Here is a 10548-nt window from a genome sequence, read left to right as displayed (position 1 = left end):
ATCATTTTTGGTAGAGAACCTTCTCTTTTTAGATGGCAGTGACCTTGGGATGACTCAGAAGGCACCGTGGTGCTGGGAAGAAGTGACAGGAGTGCTCAGCACTGAAACATCTCTGTCACACCTTCCAAGGCTCAGGGTCTAATGCGGAAGAGGTGGTGGAAAGAATGTAAGAGCCAAAGGAAGGGTAGGACTCCTAACAACGTGCTCCTCCAGACACAAAATGGCCTGGATATCCATGACCTCACAGTGCCTGACACTCCCTACACAAGACCATCATAAGAGGAGGAAAAGATCATGACATCAAAATAAAAGAGAGACTGATTGAGATGGGGAGGGGATATGATGGAGAATGGAGTTTCAAAGGGGAAAGTGGGGGGAGGGAGGGAGGGTATTACCATGGGATATTTTTTATAATCATGGAACTTGTTAATAAAAATTTGAAAAAAAAAAAAAAAAGGCCAATCTGTTGGGCTTGCCTCAAAATAACAACAACAAGACATAGCTCTGGTCTAGAGGGATGGCTTAGCAGTTAAGGCACTTGCCTGCAAAGCTAAAGGACCCAGGTTTGATTCCCCAGGACCCACATAAGCCAGACGCACAGGTGACGCAAACCCATGGGCACAAGGTGGCACACACATCTGGAGTTCAATTTCAGTAGCTGGAGGCCCTGGTACACCAATTCTCAATCTGTCTCTCCCTCTCTCTCTCTCTCTCTCTCTCTCTCTCTCTTAAAAAAAGAAGAAAAAGCTTTTCGCCAAGATGGTGCCGAAAGTGAAGAAGGAAGTTCCTGCCCCTCCCAAAGCTAAAGCCAAAGCAAAGGACCTGAAAGCCAAGAAGGCCGTGCTGAAAGGTGTCCACAGCCACAAAAAGAGAAAGATCCGCACGTCACCCACCTTTCGGCGACCCAAGACACTGCGCCTCCGGAGGCAGCCTAAATACCCTCGGAAGAGCGCCCCCAGGAGAAACAAGCTTGACCACTATGCCATCATCAAGTTCCCCCTGACCACTGAGTCGGCCATGAAGAAGATAGAAAACAACACCCTGGTGGTCATTGTAAGACATTAAGGCTAACAAGCATCAGATCAAACAGGCTGTGAAGAAACTCTATGGCATTGATGTGGCCAAAGTCAACACCCTGATCAGGCCTGATGGAGAGAAGAAGGCCTATGTTCAGCCGGCTCCTGATTATGATGCTTTGGATGTTGCCAACAAAATTGGGATCATCTAAACTGGATCCAGCTGGTTAATTCTAAATACACCTTTTTTTTTTCACTATAAAAAAAAGAAGAAGAAGAAAAAGAGCCTGAGCTACGTTACATGTATTCTACACAATAACCGAGAAAGAAAGGGTGACTTAACACAGTACTGACCTTCCCACTGCAAAGACGAGCCAGGAAGTGTGAACACAAACTGGCTATTACATGGTATAAGGATCACTATGAACGGTGCCGGTGTGATATATTAGTCTAAAAATGTCTGTGTGTGTTGGGGATTTAGTCTGAAGTATGTCAAATCATATAAGGCCTGGGAAAATAAGAGAGAAGGAGATAGACTTATGGGGAGATCCTGGAAGAGCAGTGACAACTATTAAATTCGGATGATGGATAGATGAGTTAGTTCCTTGTTCTCTCGCGGTTACTGTATTTGATCGTTCTCAAATGAAACGTTCTTCCAGAAGCTCAGCACTCAAAAAAAGTGAACACAAACTCCTAAAACTGGAGGGCCAGGGCTATTTTTATAGCAATAGATGGAAACATGAAAAAGCAGGGGGGCTCTGTCCTGTAATCTTTGCATACCGGAAGGAGAGACAAGAGGATCGCAAGTTCAAAACCAGCCTGGACTATATATGAAGACCCTGTCTCAAGAAAGCATAGAAAGGGGAATTGGGGCGGCTGGAGAGATGACTTAGTTGTTAAGGCACTTGCCTGCGAAGCCCAAGAACTCATGTTTGACTCTCCAGGTCCCATGTGAGCCAGACACACAAAATGACACAAGCGTGCAAGAGAGTACACGGGCACTAGGGGGCGCAGGCATCTGACGTTCAACTGCAGTGGCTGAAGTCCCTGGTACCCCAATTCTCCCTCCTGCTCTCTCTTTTTCTTTCTCTCTCTTACATAAAAGAGCCAGTCTGAGAAAAAAAAAAAAAAAAAAAAACTTTAAAGAAAAAAAAGGGCCAGTCTGGGGCTGGAGCGATGGCTTAGCGGTTAAGGTGTTTGCCTGCAAAGGCAAAGGGTCCCAATTCAAGTCCCCAGGCCCCACATAAGCCAGATGCACAAGGGGGCGCATGCATCTGGAGTTCATTTGCAGTGTCTGGAGGCCCTGGCGTGCCCATTCTCTCTCTCTCTCTCTCTCTCTCCCCCCCTCCCCTTTCTCTCCCTCAAATAAATTAATTAATTAAATTAAATATTTTTTTAAAGGTGTGTGCCACCACGCCTGGCTCTTATTTAAAAGAAATGCCAGGCCTGAAGAGATGGCTTGGGGGTTAAGCGCTTGCCTGTGAAGCCTAAGGACCCCGGTTCAAGGCTTGATTCCCCAGGACCCATGTTAGCCAGATGCACAAGGGGGCGCATGCGTCTGGAGTTTGTTTGCAGTGGCTGGAGGCCCTGGTGCGCCCATTCTCTCCCCCTCCTCAAATAAATAAATTAATTTAAAAAAAAAAAAGAAAGAAAGAAAGAAAGAAATGCCAGTGTGTTACGCTTGCCTCAAAAAAAACGGGGAACTGGGAAAATGGCCTGGGGGTTGGGGCATCTGCAGAGGTACGTGCTAAGGTACACTTTCCCAGCCACCCACATTAAGCCAGACACGGAGTGGCACAGGCATCTGGCGCATACGTAAATAAATTTTTAAAATGTTAAAAGTGGGTTGGAGAGATGGCTCAGTACTTCAGGCACTTGCCCTTAAAGCCTAAGATCCGAGTTCAATCCCTAGTACCCACATAAAGGCAGATGCATAAGGCTTTGGGATTACAGGCCTGAGCCACCTCAACCTGCTTCAGATGCACTCTTTTTTTTGGGGGCGGGGGGAGGTTCTTTAAGGTAGGCTTTCACTGTAGCCAAAGCTGACCTGGAATTCACTATGCAGTCTCAGGCTAGCCTGGAACTCACAGCAAGCCTCTCACCTCTGCTGGTATTAAAGCGTGAGCCACCACACTGGGCAAATAATAATAAAGTTTTTCATTTGATAGGCTTTCACTGACATGTGGAACACAAGGATACTCAAAGACCATTGTATTTCTTTTTTCTTTTCTTTTCTTTACTTTCTTTCTTTTTTTGTTTGTTTGTTTTTCAAGGTAGGCTCTCACTCTGGCCCAAGATGACCTGGAATTCACTATGTAGTCTCAGGGTGATGTTGAACTCATGGCGATCTTCCTGCCTCTGCCTCCTGAGTACTGGGATTAAAGGCGTGTGCCACCATGCCTGGCTCTTTTTTCTTTTCTTTTCTTTTCTTTTCCAAAGTAGGGTTTCACTCTAGCTCAGAGCTGACCTGGAATTCACTCTGTAGTGTGAGAGTGGCCTCGAACTCACGGCGATCCTCCTACCTCTGCCTCCCGAGTGCTGGGATTAAAGGCATGCGCCACCACGCCCAGCTTCTTTTTTCTTATAGCAGCTTTTACTCTTGCCCAAGCCGACCTGGAACTCACTCTGTAGCCCAGGCTTGCCCTAAACTCATGGAAAGTCTTTTACCTTGGACACCTGGGTGCTGGAATAAAAGGTGTGAAGCATGATGCCTGGCTGACAAGTGCATTTCCTCCTCACCGAATGCACACACGCACACACGCACGCACGCACACATGCACACACGCACTCCTGTCATCCCTGGCTCAGACAAGTGAGGTGAGTTTCCCTCGGCCACAGGCAGGAGGTGACAGATATAGACATGGCTCAGCAGCAGAGAGTTCGCCCAAAATGCTTGAAGCTCCAAGCCATCCCCAGCACCACAAGCAAACAAAAGTAAATTCAAGGTCTGGAGAGATGGCTCAGCGGTTAAGGCCCATGCCTGCTAAGCCTAAGGACCCAGGTTTGATTCTCCAGGTCCCAGGTAAGCCAGATGCACATGGTGGCACATGCACCTGGAGTTCACTTGCAATGGCTGGAGGCCCTGGGTGCCCATTCTCACTCTCTCCCTCTCCCTCTTTCTTTCTCTAATAAATAAACAAAAATAAAGTCTTTTTAAAAAATAAATAAATAGCTTACAGAAAGCTGGAAGAAGCCATTCTGCATGGGAGAAAGAGAAATCACCAGTGAAGATACTCAACAGTGGACACTGTAAGCCTTAGATTTGGCCAGCCAGGCCAAATAAGCCAACGGGTGCAATAGTGGCACATCTGTCATGGTAGAAACCAACTGCCCTCCAATTGGACTGGAGGCCCGCTCCATATGGGGGGGAACACATCCCTGATACTGAAAACTTAAAACAGGGGTAGTCATGAGCCCTAGAAGTGTAACATCTGCTGATGTCTGGGTAAATGTATATGCTATGCTTATCAAACTGCCCAGTAAGCACTTCTCTTAATGTTCATACCCTTATATTAATGCTACTCTCACTTTTGGTAGAGAACCTTCTTTTTTCAGATGGCAGTGACCTTGGGACGACTCAGAAGGTATCATGGTGATGGAAAGAAATGACCGCAGTGCTCAGTACTGCATCTCTATCACACTTTCCAAGGCTCAAGGTCTAATGAGGAACAGGTGGTGGAAAGAATGTAAGAGCCAAAGGAAGGGTGGGACTCCTTACAACGTGCTCCTCCAAACACAAAATGGCCTGGATATCCATGATCTCACAATGCCTGACACTACCTGCACAAGACCATCATAATAGGAGGAAAAGATCATGACATCAAAAGTAAAAGAGAGACTGATTGAGATGGGGAGGGAATATGATGGAGAGTGAAGCTTCAAAGGGGAAAGTGGGGGGAGGGAGGGTATTACCATGGGGTATTGTTTTATAATCATGGAAGTTGTTAATAAAAATTTGGAAGAAAAAAATAAATAAATAAAATACAATTAAAAAATTAAATAAATAAAGGAAAATCAAGGGCTGGAGAGACGGCTTTCAGCGGTTAAGGGACTTGCCTGCGAAGCCTAAGAATATTCATGTTCAGATCTCTCACATGCGCCACAAGGGGGCGCACGCATCTGGAGTTCGTTCTCAGCGGGCTGAAGGTCCTGGCGTGCCCATTCTCCCTCTCTCCCTCTTTCTCTCTCAAAAATAACTTTTACAAAAGTAAAATCGGGGCCTGGAGGGATGGCTTAGCGGTTAAGGCACTCGCCTGCAAAGCCAAAGGACCCAGGTTCGATTCCCCAGGACCCACGTTAGCCAGATGCACAAGGTGGATCATCATGACTCTGGAGTTTGGTTGCGGCGGCTGGAGGCCCTGGTGCGCCCATTCTCTCTCTCTCTCTCTCTCTCTCTCTCTTTCTCTCTCTCTCTCTCTCTCTCTCTCCCTCTTTCTCTGTCAAATAAATAAAGCAATGAAAATAAAATTTTTTAAAGTAAAATCAGGCACTGTTGCAATGTATACTAATTCTGAACACCCTAGACTTCTTCTCTTTACCTCTCAAGTTTAATGACATTTGTGTGCTGCGTGTGCCTGCGTGTGTATGTGTGTGTGTGTTTTCACATATGTGTCCTCCTCAGGAATGGTATCCATGTCCTTTGAGACAAGGTAGTCCACTGGCCCAGAGCTCACTAACTGTGCAAACCTGGCTGTCCACCAAGCCGCCAGGATCTGTCTGTCTGCACCTCCCTACTGTTGGAATTACAAGAGAATACCACCGTGTCTGCCACTTTCTTTTTTTTACATGGATTCTGGGGCTCGAACTAAGGTCCTCATGCCTGTAAGACAGGCACTGTGTTGACTGAGCTATCTTCCCCAGGCCCTGATTTTCTGAGTTTTATGGAAGCAAATCTCTGTCACTTTCTGCCCCCGAAATGGGTCAAATGCTTGTCTGAGAACGTGGGTTGGGGATTCTTGACGGTCATGAGTTTGAATCATGCTCTTGTTGCTTTCTGGCTAGGAGGGCCCTGGGCAAGTCGCCTCACGTCCCCTCCCTCTCTTCGCTGTCACAGGGGATAACGCCCCCGCATCGTGCCGGGTCGGGCGTGCCAAAGTGCTCAGGCCCGCATCACACATCCAGCAGCTTCCAAGAATGCCGCCGCTCCTGTTCACGGAGACTGTGCTTCTCTTCCTCCTTGGATAAAATGGTGTCCTTCAATTCTTCAACACACTCTTGCCTTCCCTAATAGAACCTGTTTAAGCAAGTGATTCCGTGGGAATCGCTCATCATAATGCCTTCAAGAGGCCTCATTTCTTCTGAGGGCACTCGGAAAAGGAAGAGGAAGAGAGGGAGAGTGGAAATAGGGAATCTGAAGGGGAAAGGGAGAGAGCTAGAGAGATGGCTTAGTGGTTAAGGCGCTTGCCTGGGGAGCCTAAGGACCCATGTTCAACTCTCCAGGTCCCATGTAAGCCAGATGCACAAGGTGACGCAAGCATGCAAGGTCGCACGTGTCCACTAGGTGGCGCACACAACTGGAGTTCGACTGCAGTGGCTGAAAAGCCCTGGCATGCCAATTCTCTCTCTCTCATAAAAAAAATACAATAAATTAATAAATAAAGAGGAAAGGGAGAGGAGAGAGTCCCAGAGAAGGGAAAATTCAGGCATTCTAGCTAGTCATGAAAGAATGGGGGGTAGAAGGATGGATGGATGGGTGGATGGGTATGTGGGTGGGTACATGGATGGATTAGTGGGTGGATGGATTGAAAGGAAAGAAATTGGGGCTGGAGAGATGGCTTAGCAGTTAAGACACTTGTCTGCAAAGCCTAAGGACCCAGGTTCGGTTCCTCAGTACCCACGTAAGCCAGATGCGCAAGGTGGCACATGCATCTGGAGTTTGTTTCCAGCGCTGGAAGCCCCGGTGCACCCGTTCTCTCTCTCTCTCTATCTATATCTCTATATCTCTCTAAAATAAATAAGTTAAATACTTTTAAAAAGGAAATAAGGAAAGGATAGAAGTTAAGAGCTATGCAGTATGGCAAAAATAAATAAACAAACCACGGTCCTTGTATCGCCTTCTTTAAATGCACAAATGTGCCACCAGGGGTCACCCGAACCTCAGGAACCCTCTGCACCCAGGTGCCCACATCCACCACTCACCCTGAAGCTCGGGAGTCCAACTGGCAGGGAGCTTCATTCTGCTGCACGTGCCTCGCCCCTCCGGTACCCCAAAACGGTACTAATAAGCCTGACTGCGGAAGACCGTAGCCCTCCTTCCCACTGGGTCCTAACAGGATGGGGTGTGGAGAGGGATGGAGAGAGGATTCCAGGGTCCCCTAAAACTGGCTCAAGTCCACATCAACCTCAGCTCATCACAATGATAGTCATTCACATTCTGCTCACCATTACCAGTCTGTGCCTTGCACAAAAAAAAATTATATATATACATATGTGTGTGTGTGTGTGTGCGTGTCCCACTCTGGCCCAGACTAACCTGGAACTCACTCTGTAACCCCAGTCTGGCCTTAAACTCAGTAATCTTCCTATGTCCGTTGTGACTAAAGGTGTGTGCACCACCACACTTCCTGGCTCCAAAATTATATGTGTGTGTGTGTGTGTGTGTGTGTGTGTGTATGTATATATATGTAGATGGATAGATGGGTTTTTTGAGGGAGGGTCTCACTCTAGCCCAGGTTGACCTAGAATTCTCTCAGGGTGGCCTCAAACTCACGGCCATCCTCCTACCTCTGCCTCCCAAGTTCTGGGATTAAAGGCGTGCGCCACCATGCCCGGTTCACTTTAACATAAATTGGCTGTGTTGGCTTTGAAGAAAAAGAAGAAAGCCTAACCAAATGCCAGAGATTCAGAGACCCAGGGGTGGTCTGGCCTTCGAGTTGGGACTAGTTTACCCTATAACTATTTTATTTATTTTTTTGTTCTTTAGTTTTTCTTTTCAAGGTAGAGTCTCACTCTAGCCCAGGCTGACATGGAATCCACTATGTAGTCTCAGGTTGGTCTCGAACTCGCGGCGATCCTCCTACCTCTGCCTCCCCAGGGCTGGGATTAAAGGTGTGCGCCACCACACCCGCCCCCAAAGTAATTTTAAAAGAAAACAAACATGGAAAAGCCCTGCTACCCTGCCTCAGAAGACTGTACCACAAAAGGGCTGGCTTGTTATTCAACCTTCCTACGACTCTCGTCACCCTGCATGAGCTGTTTCCCTTACTCGGGGCACTGAGCAGGGGAAGAGCCACTCCACCATGAGCCCCGGGCAGCTCTGAGCTTGAGGTCATGGGCAACGAGGACGAACCCAGAACCAAAGTGCGCAAAGACGCCACGACCTCCCAGCCCAGCTAGCCCCCTCCCCCTCCCCCATTCCACACAAGCTTGCTTCTATCTTAGGACCCCAAACCTACAGTTAGACAACGGCGGAGGTCCAAGTAGGCTAAGTCATCACATTCCTCCAGAAAGCGACATCCACGGTTGTCCCCATTGGAGATGTTTGCGAACGTGACAGTCACAGTCAACCCCTTGATGGCTGTCCCTGGGCATTAGGGGGAGTTCGTGGGGGTGGGGGGTGATTTCACAATGCTGCAAAGCTGGCTGAGGGACATTGGGAAGTAGTGACAGACTGTTAGCAGCAAGCATATACCCTATCAATGCATTGGAGCTGGGAGGGTCTGCGTACACACACACACACACACACACACACACACACACACAAACAACCCCTTTCCCACAAGCTTGCCAGAAGCAAGGTTCTATCTGCCGCGAAGGGACCCGGGCACAGCCACGCCTCCGGTAAGCAAATACTCACTCCCATTCTTTCCTCTTGGCCCGAGGTGTGCTGTGCACTTTGTACGCCTGGTGGGCCAAGATGACATCTCGATGGTCCACAACGCCACCCCGCCGTTTGAGAGGGGGCCGCTCCAGGCCGCTGCTCATCCGCTGTGACCAAGAGTCCCGGAGGGTCCTGGGCGCCCCTGCCGGCCCGCCACCTGGGCCCGGGGCCGAGCTGCGGCCGAGCAGGGGGTCATGGCTGAGGGGAGACAGCATGGGCTCAGAGAGCCTGGAGGAACTCCACATCCATAGACCTCACTAGAGGAAGACAGAAAGGAGAGACGGGAGGCAGTGTGAGAGAGGCAGGCAGACAGACGGACAGAGCCCAGAGAACCAATGCTGAGGACAGAAAGTACCTGCCCACTTGCCCCAGAAGGCACTCAACACAACCGGGCTATATTTCCCTGGCAACTCAGGGGCAGGGAGAGCCACTTCTTAGGAGCTACCTGGCAACCAACTGGGCTCCACGGGGTGGAAAGATCACAAGGGTGTGTCACTAGGGTTCCACCGTCACCCACCTGCCAAGTACAGGACACAGGCCTGGGGCACTTGGTTTCTCAGAGCCTCCATGTTACCATCTGCAAAATGGGCCACCTAGCACCCCCAGCTGTTCACTGACTTCTGGGCCCTGGCCCTGTGAGGTTACAGCATGTCATGTAGACCAGTGAGTGACAGGGCAAGCTCAAGTTCAAACTCATCTTTCTCATCATTCTTTCGTTTGTTTGTTTGGGTTTTTCAAGGTACGGTCTCACACTAGCCCAGGCTGACCTGCAATTCATTATGTAGTCTCAGGGTGGCCTCGAACTCATAGCGATCCATCTTCTTCTGCCTCCCAAGTGCTAGGATTACAGGCGTGTGCCACCACGCCTGGCTCATTGTTTGTTTGTTTGTTTTTTAATCTATTTATTTGAGAACGACAGACAGACAGACAGAAAGAGACAGATAGATAGAGAGAGAATGGACGTGCCAGGACCTCCAGCCACTGCAAACGAACTCCAGACGCGTGTGCCCCCTTGTGCATCTGGCTATCGTGGGTCCTGGGGAATCGAGCCTTGAACCGAAGTCCTTAGGCTTCACAGGCAAGCGCTTAACCACTAAGCCATCTCTCCTGCCCTTTTTTTGTTGGTTTGTTTTTTGGGGTAGGGTCTCACTCTAGCCCAGGCTGACCTGGATTTCACAAGGTAGTCTCAGGGTGGCCTCGAACTCACGGTGATCTTCCTACCTCTGCCTCCCAAGAACTGGGATTGAAGGAGTGCGCCACCATGCCCAGCTCATTCTGCTTCTTATCCAGTGTGGTGACATTAGAGGGTGTTTCGCTTTGTCTCTTTCTTCGCTGGGAACCCACCCAGGACCCAGGGCCTTGTGCTTGCTAAGAAGCACGCCACCACTGACCCTAATCCCCCGCCTGTCTCTTGTTATTTTATTTGATCTTTGAGACACAGCATCGTTACGCAGCCCAGGCTGGCCTGAAATGCACGGGCCTCCTACCTCAGCCTCCAGTGTTGGGATTACAGGTGTATGCCACAACACCGGCCCATTTGTTTTATTAAATTTTAATTTTATTTTATTTATTTGAGAGAGAGAAGGGGACAGATAGAGAGAAAGAGAATGGGCACACAAGGGCCTTCAGCCACTGCAAACGAACTCCAAATGCATACAGGGACTTGAACCTGGGTCCTTTGGCTTTGCAGGCAAGCGCTTTAACCACTGAGCC

The 10548-nt window shown here is 48.9% G+C and overlaps 1 pseudogene; it reads left to right on the top strand.

Annotated features, from left to right (window-relative positions):
* Positions 1 to 759: 759 nt before the first annotated feature.
* Positions 760 to 1263, top strand: LOC101600714 (annotated as a pseudogene).
* The last annotated feature ends 9285 nt before the right edge of the window (positions 1264 to 10548 follow it).

Source organism: Jaculus jaculus, chromosome 21, assembly GCF_020740685.1.
Source record: "Jaculus jaculus isolate mJacJac1 chromosome 21, mJacJac1.mat.Y.cur, whole genome shotgun sequence".
In the NCBI taxonomy this organism is placed as follows: Eukaryota; Metazoa; Chordata; class Mammalia; order Rodentia; family Dipodidae; genus Jaculus; species Jaculus jaculus.
This window is presented reverse-complemented; position numbering and strand designations above follow the sequence as displayed.